We start from the raw sequence: 20,971 nt of genomic DNA on the forward strand, positions 1-20,971 counted from the left end.
TGAAGTGTTTAGTTAGTATACACATGCAATTAAATAACATATTACAATGTTGATTATGATTCACACAAAAATTTATTCAAATACAACACAATATTACACAATACATTAACATAAAAATCTACTTAATAAACGGTATAATAATATACTTACCTTTACACAACACATACATTTATTTGCAAGCAATATTACACACAAAAAAAAATTTGCATATAAAACCTAAAGATACAATCAAACACAAATCTACTCAATAAACGGTATAATAATATACTTACCTTTACACAACACACTTTTATTTGCAGCAATATTACAACAAAAACAAGGGACAAAATTGTCACAAAACCAGGTTTTCATTGTGAAAAAAAATCTGATAAAGGGAGAAAACTCAAACTGAACTTTTGAAATGAACAAACAAAATTAACTCCCTTTGTAAGTTTGTTTTTTAAAAAAATCTATTTTTAGTTGTGGCGACCTTGACATTGGAGATATTGACGTGATTCTTTCGTGCGACACACCGTCCCATGATGGTGAACAAATGTGCCAAATGATTTTAAAATCTCACAATGAATGACATAGTTATGGCCAGGACAAGCTCATTTATGGCCATTTTTGACCTTTGAACTCAAAGTGTGACCTTGACCATGGAGATATCGACGTAATTATTTCGCGCGACACACCGTCCAATGATGGTGAACAAATGTGCCAAATGATTTTAAAATCTGACAATGAACGACATAGTTATGGCCCGGACAAGCTTGTTCCGTCGCCCGCCAGCCCGCCCGCATTCGCCAATCTAATAACCAGTTTTTTCCTTCGGAAAACCTGGTTAATAAATATCTGCATATAAAACATAATCAAATACAAATATACTCAATAAACGGTACAATAATATACTTACCTTTACGCACCAGATACATTTATTTCCAAACAATATTACACCAAAAATAAATATTTACAACTATGTACACAACAACACTTCTGTCTCTTAAATGTCCATGTTCTTTTTCAGACATCTTCGTCGTGGATTGGGTCATGTGTTGAATCGGGCCCAAGGCCTGCGATGTTGCTGCATCGCCTCAGAAGTTGAGTGGTGGTGATTTCATCGTCCTCATATTTGTCCCAGGTGTCGAATAGTTTTCCGTGGACGTCCTTGTATTTCCTTCTATGGATACGGGCAAGCGAGTGCTCCGACACTAGACGAATCGTCACGTCCTCTGTCGCCGCCTCATACGTATAAGGGGGACGAGCATGTAGAATCCTAAGTCAGCGCGCCCGGCTCGCGTATTGATTCTTCGATGCCAGCCTGAAATAATGAGCAAAGTTTATAAACAATATTGTTAATTATGTTAGGCGAAATAAAAATGCTATAAACAATGTTGTTTATTACGTTACGTAAAAAAAAATAATTATATAACAGATAAACATCAATTGTTCTTTGAATAAAAGCATACCTTCAACATCGTTGTTAGTCCTAACTGTTTGTCCAGTTCTCCGGCTTCCACATGGATCCCCGTATCCACGTGCGCTCAACGTAATTGACAACATTCAGAAGAGGACCGCCAACCTGGAATAAGAAAACGTTAAGTAAGAAATAGATTATACATGTTGATCCATTACAATTCATTTGTTTTAAATTTCAACCAATTCAATGTAACAACTGTTTAGTTAATTTACCTGCTTCAAAGTCCAACATGAACCGGTCTGTTTTCCAAATCGTTACAATGGTATAGTGGTATAGGAGAGGTAGCTGAAATAATTCGCGTTCAGAATAAATCTGAACGCTGAAACTCCGGTCTGTAAAAACCATAACGAAAAATGAATACAATGCTATTATATCAATATCCTTAAAATTGCAACATAACATAACCAACTCATAAAGTTTTAGTTAAGAAGTCCATTTTTACCTCAAATAGCGTCGAATTGAAGTTAAAAGGCATAATTTGTTTCAGTTTAACTTCTGCTTAAATCACAATACAATCACTGACCTCTCGTCATGTTATGAAATATTTAAATATCAACCAATCAGAAGAAGGCATTACAGTGTAATAGGCTGCGTTATCGATAAAATCTACCTGCGGTATACAACGGGCACAGCGATTGGAATGGAAAATGTGAGTAGTGTGTTGATTTAAATTGGTCAGGCGTGCAAAATTAAAAGATTCATTACATAATTCTTACGGAACATTATTGAGAAATGAATTATCTACACAGGTATGTAAATATTATTGCAATCCGTTGATATTAACTGTCTGATATCGGGTCTTGAATGTTGCGCACCAAATTCCTTGCGCATCAATATAGACAAAGAAGGAAAACTTTCGCTATTAAAAAGATAGAGTGGACTATTGACGCCAAGAGTCTGCCAAAGCAAAAATCATCAAAAGACTCTATGGCGGCAATTTATATTGACTAATAGGAGAGGTTGAACATATGATTTTGATTAATAAAGGATTTATTTTATTAAACTAGTGTTTTTTCTTATTCTCTGATTAGATTGATTATATGAAGATTTGCTACAGTGCATATTTATCAATGTATGTGGTTCCGTAAATAAATCGGAATTATCCACTTCCGGCTTAAGAAATTTATATAGTTTAGCGATTACATCCATAAATTTGGTAATAAAACGACAACACTAATTAACAACATACCCAATATCACCTTTTCTTCCCATGCAATGCAGTGTCAACGGCTTAAACTCGTTGATAATTGAGAAATGTTATTCGACGAGATTGTTTTTTACCCATCATCGTCCCATGTCATTTTCAATGTCAACCGGTGTTTTGTGAACACTCGCACCGCATAAAACCCATTGAATTAGGTTATATTACACTTCATTTTGGTTAATCGTCACCTTTACTTGATAGGACATTCGCATGGTGTGTCAAAACTTTCATTTTAGTATTTTTACTGTATATATTCAACAGTTAGATAATAAATGTACATTCCGCGCTTGTTAACCCCAGTTTAAGACTTTGAACCGCAGTTTACACTCTTGAACTCGGGTTTAAGGAATTAATGTGCAAACGGCACTTTGAACTCGGGTTCAAAATTTCTTAACTATATAATTAACTGTTAAATAATTAATGTGCATTCCGCGCCTCTTAACCGCAGTTTAAGACTTTGAACCGCAGTTTAAAGTCTCTTAACCCTATAGTTAAGAGAGGACCAATGAAATCGCAGCATTTACCTTCTCTATATAGCTAATTGTGGTTTAAGCTCCGCTAATTGGTCGTCTCAGATAACAGATTTGTATCTATTTTTAGACACACTTTGAACTGCGGTTCAAACTCTTGAACTCGGGTTTAAGGATTTAATGTGCAAACGGCACTTTGAACCCGGGTTCAAAGTCTCTTAACTATATAGTTAACAGTTAAACCGTGGTTTAAGGAATTAATGTGCGCTTGCCATACAGAAGTAAGATACACTGATAATTGCTTGGTGGTACAAAACACTGAATTAGCGATAAAACGACTTTTATATGGCGTTTTATGTAATTTAGGTATCCAATAAAGTGATGGCAATTTCCTGTCAGTAATATTGACAATTACATTTAATTTTTTGCGTTCGGCAATATGGTCGGCAATAATTTCATTAGGTTGCTTATTGTAATCACAATATGATGCAGTTTGTGAAAGTTCTTGTGAAATAGTTTGAACATAAAACACTCGTCATATTATTATAACATTATTAGCAGCCTTATCAGCAGGAACTATGACGAATTTAGATTTTAAGTCTTCAAGCAATTTACAAAGATTTTGTCTATTAAATTTAGGTGAATGTGGTAAGGCAAAAGGATTTGTATCATAAAAATATATTTATTTTATTCATCGCCATACTAAATATTTTTGTTTTCCAATCATTGAGTGCAGTAATTTCAGCATTTTCCTTCCTGCACCATTTAGTGCAATAATCCTGTAAGGATATTACGATTTTCTTTATGCAGTCATCAAAATCAACAGGAATAGGCAATCTATACTTAGGGCCTCTGCGTAGTAAATTTCTAAGGTTTTTATTATGAATGAAATTAAGGTCCCCAGTAATAACATGTCCAACTGGACCATATATATATTTGGAACTAGAACATTCACATGATGTAGGACAATTTCTTATTACACTGATCAAAGTAGGCTAGGAAACAGCTTTTTCGGATTGTTATTTTTGTTATATAAATCATGCTATTTTAAGATTACTTTCCACAGAACATGGAACTCTTCATCCTGTCTATCACAGTAGACAGAACATGGAACTCTTCATCCTGTCTATCACAGTAGACAGAACATGGAACTCTTCATCCTGTCTATCACAGTAGACAGAACATGGAACTCTTCATCCTGTCTATCACAGTAGACAGAACATGGAACTCTTCATCCTGTCTATCACAGTAGACAGAACATGGAACTCTTCATCCTGTCTATCACAGTAGACAGAACATGGAACTCTTCATCCTGTCTATCACAGTAGACAGAACATGGAACTCTTCATCCTGTCTATCACAGTAGACAGAACATGGAACTCTTCATCCTGTCTATCACAGTAGACAGAACATGGAACTCTTCATCCTGTCTATCACAGTAGACAGAACATGGAACTCTTCATCCTGTCTATCACAGTAGACAGAACATGGAACTCTTCATCCTGTCTATCACAGTAGACTTCATCCTGTCTATCACAGTAGATAGCCTCAGAACATGGAACTCTTCATCCTGTCTATCACAGTAGACTTCATCCTGTCTATCACAGTAGATAGCCTCAGAACATGGAACTCTTCATCCTGTCTATCACAGTAGATAGCCGAAGTTAAAAGAAGTTACCTCTCAGAACATTAAGAATGACAAGTGAAAACTAGCCCATAGTTTGCATTATTTTGCACTTTTCATCACGCGCTTGTTCGGTGAAACATTCTTCTTAAATAAATTATTGAAAAAGAACCTGTCTTAATCTGCAGGTTATATATATGCTAACTTTCTTCTAGAATTTATTTAATGTGATTTCGTGTACAAAAATGCAACAAACACACTGAATTCATTTGTTTGCTATTGAACCTGAAGATGCACTCATGAAAATACCCCGAAATAGGTTTCACGACGTAAAATTTCGCTAACTTAGGGACCTTTCCATAAATTGAAAAAATGTTAGCATTTTACAATTGAAAATATTTGCTTTTAGTCGCCAGGAAACAATGCTCGCGAAACATTAAACTAACAAAGTACATGATTTTGTTTGCTCTTACAGCTGATGCTGTTTAATGTGTCTTAAAATCACAATCATTTTCTTAGAGATTAACTTCATATATTAAAATGGTAATGTCCTAATCCAATTAACATAATATTTGCTAGTTCGAAGGTCTTAAAGCCAAATATAGGACACATACGATGAACATATTTAGAATTTGTGTGCGTGTGCGTGTGTATGTGATGATGAAATATTGAAACAATCGGAAATAATTCATACTTACACACACTTGTGTCAACCGACTCCCGCAAAACAACACGTGATTGACGCATGTTTGAACTGCGTACAAGATATCAATGAAAACAATACGTCACAGACTTTCCTTAGTTATTAGCTCTCTAAAACTGTCGATGGAATTAATAGGCAAATGTGCGTTAGACGAACATACGTGCAGTGTTGTGTTTCGAAATTAAGTAGTATTTCCTTGCCTCATGCTGTATTGTGTGTGGGACCCTGAGTGTGTTCCAGTACTCATACCTTTGATTGACTAACTAGACTTGCGAAAATTGAGACGAATTCTATATTATAGCTTTAACTGAAAGTTATAAAATTATGATGCGGAATTGTGTTTTGTGGGAAAACCATAGTACACGAAAGAAACCTCACAACCAAGCTCACACGTGCCGGAGATTTAGCCCGAGTCGCCTTGTTTACAAACGTGTTTACCAACCACTGCGCTAACTGTACATTATATAATTTCAGTTGAATAAGCGACGACTTTGCAAGATAATATTTTGCAGAATATCTACCCTTTTGGAAATATCTTGTACAGTAGCAATATTATTTTAGGGGAAACGCCATGTTCAATATAACGAGCGCTTTTGACTCCCCGCGGTGGATTGAAATCTCGTCCGGACTATGGATTTTGCTACTTTTCGTCATGGGAATCGCTTTGAACGGCCTAACCATGGGAGTTTTCGCGAAGAACCCGAAAATGATCAACGTCAACACGTTTTTCACAATAGCGATCATCGTCAACGGCTTTATGAGCTCCGCTTTAGCCTATATTCCCGTAATCATCGCGGAGTTTTCCGGACATTGTCAGAAGCATCGTGCATATCCGAAGCGTTTATTGTCTATTACTTCGGAATATCCTCCATGTTCTATCACGTATGCATCGCTTATATCCGCTACCTGGCTATAGTGGCTGTGCCAGTCATTATTGCGCATGTCGAAAAATGGCGGGTCGCTCTAGCGTTCGCAGTGTGTCAGCTCATCTCCTTGCTTCTCGCGGTCTCGCCGCCACTCGGGCTCGGGTCATATGGGCTTGAGGCCCACGGGACTAGCTGCGGGCTCGCCTGGAATGACCGGAGTCGCACAGGCCTGGGCTATTTGATGCTCATCGGAATCGTATGCTTCGTCGTACCGACGACTTTCATGGGCGTCTGCTATGTAAGGATCATCAAAACGGTAAGATGAAATGATTTTGCCTATTAATTTTTTATTTACAGGTAATACAGTGTTGTTGTTTTTATATTGTTCATATTGTTTTGGAGCGTATACACAAAGCGCAATAAAAGGAAATAAAATGCTTATTTAGTAGCCAAATATATATTTATTTAAAGATTTATTTAAAATAATAATTCCTGATGTAATGCATTCGCAATGAAATGCATTAACCTGGTAATTCCAATTTTATATCACTGATGCTTCATTGTAAACAACAGGAAATGATACAATCAAATGCAGTTTTGTTTAAAAATAAATATGAGGAAGCATTATCATCAACAACAATAACATCAAATATCAAGACCAACTCTACGCAGCGGTTATCTCACCACGGATACTTGGCGATAACCACTGTATTCACAAGAAAATCCTTCTAGATTTGGAAAGATTTGTTTGTTTAAGTATTATACATTGAAAAGTAATATCATTATCTAATATTTTTTTAAGATAGTGTTTACTTTCAGGTTCATAATAAAAAATCAATTACATAAACTAAAAAAAGAAAACTAAAAACGGGAAAAATATTGTACCACGTGGCTCGGCTATAATCACGTGGCTGGTTAAAACGGCAGGGATTTGATATCGAGCTATGCTTGGAACCACTTAAATCTTTGCGCGGATGTTGATATCAAGGGTTAAATTAATACAAATCGTGTAAATAGCCGTTGCGACGAAACGACATTAATAAAAACAATTGAATTGAATTTATGTTTAAATGATGTTATTATTAAATCTGAAAGAGATATGAACATTTATTTTTTTAATATAAACGCTCATTGATTACGTGTTCTGTTATTATTTTCGGTATTTGCCATAGATTTCCAATTGTTGACGAAACGCTTTTCGAATACGGCGTAGTCGCCCGAAGTTTGTAGATCTCATTAGTTCTGCCTTAAGCAAATGTACTTTAGAGCGAGTTTAATGTTTAATTTAAAAAAAAAACTCGCTGCTAAAAGAGTTAAACTGTTGCTTTAAACTTCTGACTCTAAATTAAAGGTCCATCGGTCGACAGTACAAGTGACACATGCCTTCGGCGAAGCGGTGTTGAACCGAAGACGTAAACAGGTTCACCTGGTCAAGATTTCGTTGGGTTTAGTCTGTAAGTGTGTACTTATGTTCTTCTATTATGGCGGTATGACTGCGTTGTCCGATAACTATAATTACTCGTGCAATATTTTGTGAAATACGAATTCTCCCAGATGTCATCCGCGTTGAAATTACATAGTGATTTTTTTTTCAATAAGCCGATTGTAATGTTTTAAACTCATACTTATACTGCAATTCTATAAATAATGATATTTATTAATTGTATTTATTGTCAACTTACTTTACAAAACAACGCTTCCCGTCTAATTTGCCTCAATCTAAAAAATTTGTTACAATCCATATTCAAAGCGCATTATAACACATGCTAGTTGAGAAACGACACCAGTGGACACATTGACGCTGATTGTTTCGTTCCGCCTGTCAGTTAGAGTGTTCTGATTTATTTTCACCGTTTTAACAGTAAAATATGGCATATCTAAAAGTAATTAAGTGTTAAAACAGTGCAATGATCTAACATAATTTGAGACATATCGTGACAAAGTGCGTTTTATTTAAAGTGTTAAATAGCGGGATCATATGGTGCTTGTATTCAGTGAAATTGTTCACTTTTTGATAAAAGCAACAAACTTGGCACATTTGTAGATTTAAGTATTTTATTCAATTTTAGCTATGGACCCATCTCCAATTTTCAAGATGGCCGCCATTTTCAAGATGGCCGCCAAGATGGCCGCCAAAATTAAGGAAATTACATGTTACTGCCATATTTGATTAACATATTCTGTTTTTGGCATTAAAATTAGCTGTTTTATGTTATAAATTAATTAAAATATGCTTCTACATGAAAAAAATGAATTAAATATAGCATACAAGTCAAAATTGCTTTCAAAACGGCCGCCTAAAGTACCAAAAAAAGGATTTTCCTACTCCAATCTATAATTTCAATATTCATTGCACGTATGTTATATAAGCAAGTGTTGTTCTTTTTTGTATTTACAGATACCTTAATTTGTATAATATTCTCAACATATTGTGTCCTTAAATAAAGAAATAACTGCATTCAACGAGTTCACACTTCCAGACCTTAAAGCTGCCTTAAAATCTAACCGCGGTCACATCCTCCACCACATATGGTGCTTGTATTCAGTTTAACTGTTCACTTTTTGATAAAAGCAACACACTTTGCTCATTGGTGGTTTAAAGTATTTACGACAAAATAGGCTATAGACCCAATTCATATTTTTCAAAAATGGCCGCCATTTTCAAAATGGCCGCAATTTTTAAAATGGCCGCCAACTTATCAAAATAAGGAGAAAATATCGAGGTGCTGATTTTTTGTTGCAATACTTTAAAAATCAAATTAAATACTACAATACTGTATTACTTATTATGCTGATATCAAAATTCTTTGCAAGAAAAACATTTATTATAAGTATTTTGTTAATTTTGTAAGGTAAAATTATTCATTTACTTTAATAATAAATAAATCCATAAAGCAGATTATCATGGTCCGAGAGCCCACTGGTGTTTATTGCAAGTTTTGAGGCCAAGAATTTGTGTGTATATTTGAAAAGAGAATTGTATATCCTTCCAGAAAACCCATTTCATAAGTGTCACAGCCTTGCATATCTATGTTTTTTGAGTAAAATCACTCAAAATCGAAAGTTTTCCCTCTGATTTCTGTAATAATTGAATAAAAAGACATTTTCGGTCAAGGGGTTTTACCCAGGGTTTCAGTTTTGGGGTATTAAATAGGTATCAGAAACCTTTCTAATATCATTCATTCATTCAATTCTCTCTGCGCCGTCTGGTGCTTGAGGCGACGGCAAGGGAGCGACACTTTGGTCTGTCAGCTGCTGTTGCGTGTGCTGTCTGCAGAGTGACGACTCTGTTCTTGAGCTCTCGAGCAACGGTTCGGCGCATCGTCTCTTTCGGTCGTCCACGGTTTCTTTTCCCCTGTGGCGTCCATCTCAGTGCCACCCTGAGTAGCGAGTCGGGTGGCATTGTGCAGACGTGGCCTAGCCATCTCCATCTCCTCAAAGCGATGGTCTCAGCGATGCTGTTTGCGCCAGCTCTTCTACGCAGTTCCATGTTCGTGATCATGTTTGGCCAGAAGACTGTCATGATCCGTCGTAGGAACTTGTTCTGGAAGACTTCCAGTTTGCGCTCGATGGTAGCAAGGGTCTTCCAGCACACTCAGACCCATATAGAAGGACGCTCAGCACGTTGCTCTTGAAGATGCGGAGCTTGGTGTGCATGCTAAGACTTGTGGTCCTCCAGATGGGCTTCAGCATTGCGAAGGCTTGGTTGGCTTTGCTGATTCTCGTGTTGATCTCCCGTGCACAGACTCCATCTGTGGTGACCTTGCTGCCCAGGTTAATGAACTCGTCCACATCTTGCAGAGGCTGGCCATTGATGGTAATTGGGTCGCCCACTCTGGTGTTCTTCCTCATGACCTGAGTCTTTCCAATGTTGACCCTGAGACCTATGGTGATTGCTGACAGTGCCTACTGTTGTGTCTAATGCTGGATGTCCTGGTTCCTGCTAGCACGTAGACCGATATCGTCGGCGTAGTCCAGGTCATCTAGCAGCGATGTCAGCGTCCACTGTATTCCTTGCCTCCTTCCCTCTGTGGTGCGGCGCATGATCCAGTCAATTGCCATTGAAAAGAGGAGAGGCGAGAGGATACATCCTTGCTTCACTCCAGTTTCCACCTTGAATGGTTCAGTGAGCTGGTTGTTGTGGACGACTCTGCACTGAAAGTTTTCGTACAGGGACCTGATGACGTTGACAAGTTTCTGAGGGATGCCATAATGTCGCAGAATCTTCCAGAGGGAGTCTCGGTGTAGGCTGTCGAAGGCCTTCTCAAAGTCCACAAAAACCACGTAGAGGGATCCATTCCATTCATGGGACTGTTCAAGGATCTGCCTCAGGATAAAGATGTGGTCGATGCAGGACTTGCCTTTCCTGAAGCCTGCCTGTTCCTGGCTAAGGATACCGTCCACTGCTGTTGAGATGCGTTGGAGGATGATGCAGCTGAAGATCTTACTGGTGAGAGATTGTAAAGTGATGCCTCGCCAGTTGTTACAGTTTCCCAGGTCTCCTTTCTTGGGCAGTTTGACGATGGTGCCGGTCTTCCATTCGCTTGGCGCTTCTTCACTGTCCCAAATCTTTTGAAGAATCTGGCAAAGAAGCTGCGGTGTCACTGTGTCTTCTGCTTTCAGCATCTCAGGGCACACTCCATCGTCGCCGGGCGCCTTCCCATTCTTCAGCTTATGGATGTGGCCCTTTTTAATGATGGATTATTTTAGATGTTAGCAGATAGATATCGACATTTGCAATTGTTGTATTAAAACCGCACAAATAAATCAGGTGAAATGACTTAAAAAAGCAAGAAAATATAAAAACAAGTTAAAACCTACATGTACACTGTACTTATTGGAATGTTTTATTTTGAGCTTTGTTATATGCATATGTACAAAGACGAACAGTTTTTATTATTATCGTAATCACATGTATTATAAATCTAACAATATCAAATTATTCCAGAAATCAGCAGTTTTGTGTTTGATTTCGTATATTGTTCCTGAAATCTCACTAAAAGTCGTCGTTCAAAAATGATCATGTTTCAATTAAATCAGGAGACCCTTTTGTGTGTTTTTAATACAATAGTTAGACTACTATTTTGAAAATTATTTCAGTTGAGTAAAAATTCGAGGAACGAAATTCTGAAAAATGGACGACTAAAACAGCTAAAATAGTTAATATTTAGTGGTTTTTAACCTTCATAAACTGTAACAATAGTGGTTTTGACCTATAATAACACTGCGGTCATTTCATTGTTTGTTTAGAGTGATCTTATTTGCATTGTTTGTTAAGAGTGATCTTATATGCAATTGTATATGTGCGAACAATATTTGATTATTATAATGATCACATGTCTTATAAATCTAATTAAATCAAATTATTCCAGAAATCAGCAGTTTTGTGTGTGATTCATATCCACCCAAAATCACTAATAGATGTTGATAAAAAAGTCGTTGTTGGAATGAAACAAGCAGGCTATATGTGTGTTTTAAAAAAAAACTGATTAGACAAAATGTTGGAAATTGTTAACTTGGTAAAACAATTTGCAGAATTAAAATTTGAAAAATGGGCAAATTTACAAAAATAAAATGCGAAATTTGGTGGTTTTTAACATAAAAAAATACATATTTTTTTTTTAACTAAATCATCAGAAAGGTTTCTGATACCTATTGAATACCCCAAAACTGAAACCCTGGGCAAATTCCCATGACTGAAAATGTCTATTTATTTAATTATTCCAGAAATCAGAAGGAAAACTTTCGATTTTGAGTGATTTTACCCAAGCAAATCATAGATATGCACGGCTGTGACACATCAGAAATGGGTTTTCTGGAAGGATATAAAATTCTCTTTTCAAATATACACACAAATTCTTGGCCTCAAAACTTGCAATAAACACCAGTGGGCTCTCGGACCATGAGAATCTGCTTTATGGATTTATTTATTAATAAATTAAATCCATATTTGCTAAAAAAGCATAATTTCCCCCCCCCAAATAATGACATTTTGACCTTACAAAAAGTACAAAATTAACAAAATACTTATAAAAATGTTTTTCTTGCACAGATTTTTGATTATCAGCATAATTAGTAATAAAGTATTTTAATATTAAATTTGATTTGTAAAAGATCGCAACAAAAAATCAGCAGATCAATATTTTCTCCTTGTTTTGATAGGTTGGCGGCCATTTTGAAAATGGCGGCCATTTTGAAAATGGCGGCCATTTTGAAAAATATGAATTGGGTCCATAGCCTAGTTTGTCGTAAATACTTTAAACTACCAATTAGCAAAGTGTGTTGCTTTTATCAAAAAGTGAACAATTCCACTGAATGCAAGAACCATATGTGGTGGAGGATGTGACCGCGGTTAGATTTTAAGGCAGCTTTAAGGTCTTAAAGTGTGAATTCCTTGAATACAGTTATTTCTTTATTTAAGGACACAATATGTTGAGAATATTATACAAATGAAGGTATCTGTAAATACAAAAAAGGAAAACACTTGCTTACATAACATACGTTCAGTGAGTATTGAAATTATAGATTTGAGTAGGAAAATCCTAATTTTGGTACTTTAGGCGGCCATTTTGAAAGCAATTTTGACTTATATGCAATATTTAATTCATTGTTTGCATGTAGAAACATATTTTAATTAATTATTAACATAAAACAGCTAATTTCAATGCCAAAAACAGAATATTTTAATCAAATATGGCAGTAACATGTAATTTCCTAAATTTTGGCGGCCATCTTGGTGGCCATCTTGAAAATGGCGGCCATCTTAAAAATTGGAGATGGGTCCATAGCTAAAATTGAATTAAATACTTAAATCTACCATTGTGCCAAGTTTGTTGCTTTTATCAAAAAGTGAACAATCATTTCACCATATGACCCCACTAAAATCACATACAATGATTTTTTTGGTCAACTCAAATACATGAAAATGAAACATTTATGTAAACAAAATATTTGACAATGCATTTAAATCGGGTGAAATATATCAGGAACAAAGAGTGCATTATTTTTCTGTGTCTATTATTTTTAATCCCCTCTGGATACAACACTGAACAAAAAATTGGGGTCTGTCGGGATCATGGAATCAATCGGACAACTTGTTGTTCTTTTCTATTACTCACAACCGATCGAATGTCAACACTATCGCGTGCTATAATCTTTCTTTTCATTAACAAACATTCTTGGTGCATTGTAGCGGAGTCATAAGATCTGCATGTTGCTTTTACTCAACATTTTCTAAAAATAACCTGTTGGCTTGACGCAATCTGCTCGCTCGTTGTCTTTGCTGAGTTCTAAATGATTAAGTGTTGAGTTCTTTATGATTTATACGCGCGTGTTGTATAGTAATAAATACATGATATATTATTTATATTTCATATCTAATTATCATTTAAGTTAAATTAAATTGTATAAAATCGTATCAGAGTCGAAACGATGTTCGAATTAAATTTATTATTCGGCAAATAAACAACATTTTCTTTCTCATATTTGTCTATTTAACCAATCGGGAAATCCCCCATTCCAATTACCATACAATAGTTCATTGACATTCGTTGTGTATTGAAACGGCACGGATGGTTTCCATATCATAATACAATAGCTCAGTCACATTCGTGTTATAACGAAGTACAACTGATATCCAATTTAATTCATTATTTCAGTGGCATTTGTCATATCTTGGACACCTTACACAATCGTCTCTTTCTACACCGTGTTCGCAAGCCCAAAAGAACTCAACCCAATCCTGACCCGAACGGCCGCATGGTTTGCTAAGACGGAAGTCATTTGGAACCCGTTAGTATACGCACTACTGAACAAAAGCTTTCGCGAGAAGTTGGTGTGCTGTAGCTCCGTATCGCCGGTGGCTGCGCAGAATTTACCGACCGCAGACTCATATCGGATGGAAACGAATCCAACTTCCTTATAGTTCCATTGAACAAACGGATATATGTTTTAATGTTGGAATGTTGTTAAGTGTTGTTTTATATGACTCTTATAAAAAAAACGGAAAATATAAATCACACTGTCTTTGCGCCTGTACGTCCGTCTTACTATCAATATGTCCGTCTTAATTCCTACATCAGCCATAACTTGTCATATATTCCTGAATTTGTAATCTATTAGACACAAATGTTAACGATAAAAAATACGTTTCGTGTGTTTCATTCTTTTCCCTACCTCAAAGATCAAGGTCACCCAAAGATGAAAAAGGTACAATTTGTAAATTCCAATATCAGGCATACCTTTGCCATAGATTAATGAGTTTAAATAAAATATCTCGATAAAAACGTTAATATTAATAAGACGACGCGTCGCGTGTGACACATGACCCCGTGTCTCAAAGGTCAATGTCAGAGGTCAGCGGTCAAACTATACATTTTCTCTCAGCCATAACTTTGCAATATACACATGTATAGATGTATTGAAAAAAAAATACTGCACATATCATAAACGACGCGACGACGCGATGCATGTAACACTGTCGTCTTACCTCAAAGGTCAAGGTCACACTTTGAAAGAAAAGATGAATGTGAGGGCATGTTAACATGTTTTTCTTTATAAAGTAAAATATTGTTTCCTTTCGTCGTCTAAAAAGTGACAGGTAATCTCTTTAATTTTCACGAACTACGAGAGGCGAAGAATGTGGGTATGAGACAAACATGGTTGGCTCCAAAGTGATTAACAAGATCCAAATGTTCCCCCACGTGTGTGTGTATTTAAGAGTTTATGTTTAGGTCCGACTGTATCATTACGGCTGCATCTATGGGTTGACCTGCCTCTGTGAATGTTAATAAGTTATGATATATTATGTGTTATGTATTTCCCCTGATTATGTGTTAATGTGAAGTATTGTCCCGTTTTGGTATTGTTATCTAAAGAGTTTTGTAAGAGATAGTAAAGTCCAGCCGTATTGGACGTTCGGCCTAATGATATTTATAGTGGGGAAGAAGTATTATTCTTTCTGAGTTCTGAACAGTATATGCTCTATGTGTGATGATTGGGATCAGTTCGTGTGTGCTAAGCGTAAGATCGGAAAACTGACCCTCTGGAGAACGTACGCTAGCAAATTAGTCAGTCTGTTTGTTCCTTAAAATAACTTACAAAGTTATGTCACCAATGCAAAAAAAAAAGCAATCATTACAAAAACTTAAATCCCAAGTCACGTAAGCATTTTGATATTTCTTATTATTTTGGAGATGGTCACTGTCAAAACAATCGTTTTTGACGTAGCATTCTCTTATGGATTGCATGTGGGCTTAAATAGGGGCAAGATCGATCGCGCTAGCAAAGTTGTCTTCGTGGCCAGCCAATCGCCTTTTTTATCCATCATTAATGAAGTTAAGGCTGTTGCCGTAAATTTTAGAATTTCGTCATTATCGACACATCGTGGATCACCCTCGGAGTTCCAACAATGGTGTTTTTATTCGAAATCCCCGACGATGATATAATTATTTCTGTAATCTACCGTATGGAATAATTTGAATTGTTTTAAGTAGTAGTATTTTAGCCTGTGAATATAGGTATTGTTAACGGTAATATATGTGCTTTTACAAGTAAAGTGTGATCGCACACGATTTAATGGGGTCCTGGTTGATATCTATTTCAGTAAAGGGAATGCCTGTGTTTCTCTTTGCCTTGATCGTGCAGGCGCTAGTAAGCCCTTGAGATCAACTTGCCGCAAGTTGCCGGTGAGTGTGTTTTTTTTTAATGAGTTTCATGTACGCATTTTACATGTACTTTTAATATTGGTATCAATATAGTAGTGTAGCTCATACATTTTTTTTTTAATTATTAATTCCTACCCCTTCGGCGTTCAACGAGTTGACGTTTGGATCGCTTTCATTTATATTGTGTTTTGTCGCAGACATTGGCAGGGTTTTATAGTGTTAAATAATCGCAGACTATCGTTATTTTGTTCCCATAACAACCTTGCGCTTATCTGAAGACGGCCGGAGAAGACGGAGCTAGAGGGTTCGATTTACAAAACTTAAGGGAAATAACGGGTTTTGAATTATTTCTGGCCTTCATAACCGGTTTTTATTATGCGGATAATATTTTCCTGATGCTTGTGTTGATGTTGTTGTTGACGGTGTTGTTGATGTGGGTTGTTTTGGTTGAGTGGTTTGTTGTTGCCGTGCGGGATGTTTATTGTTGTTTTGTTGTTTTTGTTTCTTTTGGGTAAAGAGCAAACTGTAACTGTAAAGAGTTTTAATTATAAGGTTATCGGTGCCTTAGTGTTGTTCTTCACTCGCATTCTTGCTATCTTTAGTTTGGAAGAACTAAATAGCGCGACTGGTGAATCACATGTCTATGTAAATGTTGTAAATATAAATACATATTATAAATATATATTGTTCCTCTTACTGCATACCCCTATTCCTAAAGATGTAAATAAAATTGTGTACTAGTTCACTAGGAGTGTAATTTTCCCAGGGGTACTTCTTGTCCTAATAAACCTTATTTGAGCACTGTATAGAACACTTAGAATTAGATATCAATTGTAAGGGGATGGGGTGTTATAAGCAGGTCCCTACTTCGTTCGTGCGAGTAATTAACAAATATGATTTAATAATACTGGAGCTTCTTCTTTTATGTTTTTTTTTTGAGGGGGTGTGAGGTTGGGATGGGTATTCGATCAGAGTGAGAATTTTCCCCACGTTTACTAATGCATGTAATATAGGCCTAAACAAATGTCTATTTCACACCCATATATATATATATATATATATATATATATATATATATATATATATATATATAGATAGTCATGTATCAATATTATTTCAACGATTTAATGGTAATGTGTATATTTATGAATGAACATTTATTTTATGTTTTGTATGTTTTTGATCCTTGAATAAAGTTATTCCTTCATTTACAAGTACATGTTCAGATGTAACACATGCAAAGAGTATTATACCTCAAGTACAGGTTGAGATGTAACACATGTCAATAGTGTTATTCTTCAAGTGCAGGTTTAGATGTAACATATGCATATAGTGTTAAACTTCAAGTACAGGTTGAGATGTGACACATGCATAGAGTGTTATACGTCAAATACAGGATGAGATGTAACACATGCAAATAGTATCATACTCTTGGTACAGTTTTATATGTGACAAATGCATAGAGTGATATACTCTTAGCGAGGAAAGATTATAGTGGATTTTCTTATTTTGAAATTCATATTTGTTTCTTTGGTTGATGGTCAATCTTTTTATTGGCACCTATATATCATAATTTCGTATTATCAATAATTATGAGCATCACTTTTTGACGAGAGTTAAATATTAATACAATCGATTCAGTGTTTCAAAACCTGCATCGCGAAGAAGTAGTTCCTTGTGACTGATTTCTGAAAACACACCAATGCATTCGCTAGAAGTTTTGAGATAAAGAGAACATATTTCAATTTCATAGTACTTCATAGTCTACTATATTCACTATAGATATTGTGTTACGTGTGTCGTTATTCTTATTTTTTTAAATGCTGCCATTCGATGCTTCGTGAGACGTCCAGCCTCGATGTGTTGTATTAGATGCTTCACACGTAAAACTCTTAAAAATAACAATAACACTTAAAGTATGTGTCTATGCAGCAATATTTAGCGACAATACGTAATATTTTAGTAAAATAAGCTTTTTTAAGTACACCTTTCACAATTGCTTTTGCCTTAAAATTCTTTATTTCTGTAAAATGCGGAGATTATTTGTAAATAAAACACACAAGAAGGTGTTAAGTTTATGATTACTTTCAATATTTCATTTATCAATAGTCATTTAAATGTTAATTTTATATCTTTCGATAAATGTGCGTTTCTTTGCAAAACAAAACTATAATTTAACAGATTCAGCAACGGTAAAACATAAATAATAAGGAGGTCCAATACATAGATTGCAATAACCCAAAGAGAGGCAACACATTCCTTACCGTAACTCTCCTAGATGCGACCCTAAACTGATATTGTGAGTTTGTTTTTCGAAGTATTTATGGTTCTTCCGCGCCTGTGGCTGCATTACGTGTGGACCCGGAGTGTGACCAAGTACTCCCACGTTATAAATGTATTAGACGCAAGGGTTGGGACGATTTATAAATTATAACTGCAATTTCCACCTACTTCCAGTTGTTTAATTGTGGTGCGGTCATTTGTTTCGGGTGAAATCGTAATACCAGGACACAACCCCACGTGTCCTGTGTGGTGACCATCAACCAAATTCACATGCTTCCGGTCACGGGATCCCAGATCGCCGAGAAGAGAGGTGTTCACCAACCACTGCGCTAACCGGACAACCATTTCTACCGGACAGTGATATCTACTGCGAACCTCTTGTTTTTCTATTAGTAATCTAACTGTTTAACGTCATCGGCTAGCCCTCTGACAGAGTTGCTAATGATAATGCTAATGACAGCAAAGATGTTCGAATGTAATGTGCAAATGGAATAACGTAAACATGAGAGATTGCGAGATAATCGGATTCTTTTCATTGTTATTGCAGAATTGTATTTATGTATTGGTATAGGTTGTAATGAAAACGTCAGAAACCGGACAGACTCGTATGTCGTAAAGGAAAGAACAAACACAATATTGTTGATAGAAAATGACATTTATTATAAAATGCCATAAAGCAGATAACATTAGAACATTTTCCGGATTGGCATAATGGACGGGACAAAATGAATTATAGCCCTCCACGAAAATATAGAAAATAATACCTTTATCCGAACTGCTCGGAAATAATTTGGGAAATGTATACCATACACGAAACGGAATCGAAGTATGGCATACTGCGCGGTAAAAACACACGGTTAAAAGGTTAAAAAAACAACAAGTGTATAAAAAATCGCATTGCAACTGTATACAAAATATAAACCTTAAATGCATTTCAGCAATAAACAACAAAAAAAATATAATCCTTTTAGGTATCATACACACAAACAGAAAGTACACGAATCAACCATATGGCGGAGAAGGGGTGGAGGTACGTGTTAATTTTTACCACAATATATTATAACCTAAGGGCTTTTTAAAAATAGGGGCCACAATGGCCAAGATCGAATTTGATTGGGGGAAAAAACATTATATGACCCAATCTTTTGCACGACGGTCTCATTACATTCACCTCTGTGATGGGCTCAGAAAGTAGTCCGTTCGAAGTCACGTGATTTTGAATAACATCATCATAACATTCAAAATGGCGACGCCAATTAAAATGTCAATTACATTACGGCCATACAAGCAGTCGTGAAGACGCAGCGAGACCTGTAAATAAACTCCGACTTAAAACAGGAAGATTGGTCAAACCTACGATTTCATTCTTCAAATGACGACTTCATCAACTAAATACGTAATATAAATGTTCATGAATACGTCCGAAAGCGGTCCATGTGTACGCGACGAGTGCAAATATGTATAGCTGCCTATTCAACTATCTTATTTTGTGTGTTTCAAAATGTATATATATATGTAATATGCATTGGGCCATACAAATTTTATTCTATGTTGAGCGTCCACATAACTTCTCGAAATTAAGAATCAGGCAGGAATAAACAAATAACGAGTCTATAAACATGTTTTTATGTTTAATATATCTCTTCATGATTTTCATAAATCGTACAGTGATTAGTGTATACATGCAGTCCTAAATATTGTTTTTATCATATTGCTTTGTTACTTATACAGTTATTAAATTGTAATATGACAAGCTACACACTGCTTTAAAAATGTCCTTCATTCATTTCTTATAGCAGTATTTATTCAAAATTATATGGATATGGGTGTTTAATTTAATTTAAAATACATTTTTACATCACATAATATTTAAGATCTTCAATTTCTGGGTATATATGTTGAAAGTTAATCCTAAAAGGACAATTAAAACAATATAAACAGGTAGTATTAAATACAAAACAACTGATTCACGATGTTCAAATCAATGCAGTTATTGATACTCAGAGGAAAATATCACCATTCTTAACAATTAATATTGGAAGTGTTGATATCTTACTCAAAACCAAAATACTTGTTCGGCAGTCTCTTGGAGCTATTGAAGTACATACTTACTCCAAAATGCGCTAGATTTTTGTAAAGTCTTCTTATCTATTGGTACAACGCTGATTAATTTAAAATCTTTTCGAAATCACATACCGTATAAATTATATTATTTAATGTATCTATTAATGCTTACTCCAATCAGTCAGCCTTATCTGTGCCTTCGGCGTAAATAAGGTTTTCCAAAGTGGTGAAGACATTGATCACACCTATTCACCAAACAAGAATACTACACGTTTTTTAACAAATAGCGCAAGTTTTGTCGTCATATGGGTCACTGTAGGCATTTTTCATACACTTGAAATCGCAATTTTCCGCTTGATCAAAAAAGTTCAGGCATCCGTTAGACGATAAACATACAATCAAATTGTATGGCCTTGTTTCGAAATGAGGCAATGGTTGCCATTCAACAACTCTAATGAAAAGGGGTTGTATTTAGTTTTGTCTGCAAAATATATCAATAATGAAACACATAATGTCACCATTATAAATGTATAGATTTTAATTCGTATAAATATGTAATGATATTTGTTTCAGGAAATAACCTGAATATTTATGAAAAAAACCGAATAATTTCCCAGTAAACAGAAAAGGCAT

The 20,971-nt window shown here is 35.5% G+C and overlaps 2 protein-coding genes and 2 long non-coding RNA genes across 6 annotated transcripts in view; 1 reads left to right on the plus strand and 3 right to left on the minus strand.

The window, feature by feature from the left end:
- The window catches only part of LOC127858487 (uncharacterized), a 418,400-nt gene that overhangs the window by 127,625 nt on the left and 269,804 nt on the right, over nt 1–20,971 (minus strand). The window lies entirely within an intron of this gene.
- The window catches only part of LOC127858567 (uncharacterized), a 198,534-nt gene that overhangs the window by 117,458 nt on the left and 60,105 nt on the right, over nt 1–20,971 (minus strand). The window lies entirely within an intron of this gene.
- Nucleotides 1–20,971, plus strand: part of LOC127858370 (34 kDa spicule matrix protein-like) — a 420,221-nt gene that overhangs the window by 111,434 nt on the left and 287,816 nt on the right. The gene's annotated exons all lie outside the window — the stretch shown is intronic.
- On the minus strand, nt 94–3,119 carry LOC127858553 (uncharacterized). Of its 3 annotated transcripts, XR_008038969.1 has the most exons (4): nt 2,649–3,119; nt 1,672–1,791; nt 1,449–1,561; nt 94–1,300 (listed from the first exon to the last, which is right to left on the minus strand). It is a non-coding gene; the product is annotated as an uncharacterized LOC127858553 (long non-coding RNA). The 3 variants fall into 3 exon arrangements; XR_008038968.1 differs by lacking the exon at nt 2,649–3,119 and having other exon boundaries at nt 96–1,300; nt 1,672–2,045; XR_008038967.1 differs by lacking the exon at nt 1,672–1,791 and having other exon boundaries at nt 97–1,300; nt 2,649–3,111.

Source organism: Dreissena polymorpha, chromosome 1, assembly GCF_020536995.1.
Source record: "Dreissena polymorpha isolate Duluth1 chromosome 1, UMN_Dpol_1.0, whole genome shotgun sequence".
Lineage (NCBI taxonomy): Eukaryota > Metazoa > Mollusca > Bivalvia > Myida > Dreissenidae > Dreissena > Dreissena polymorpha.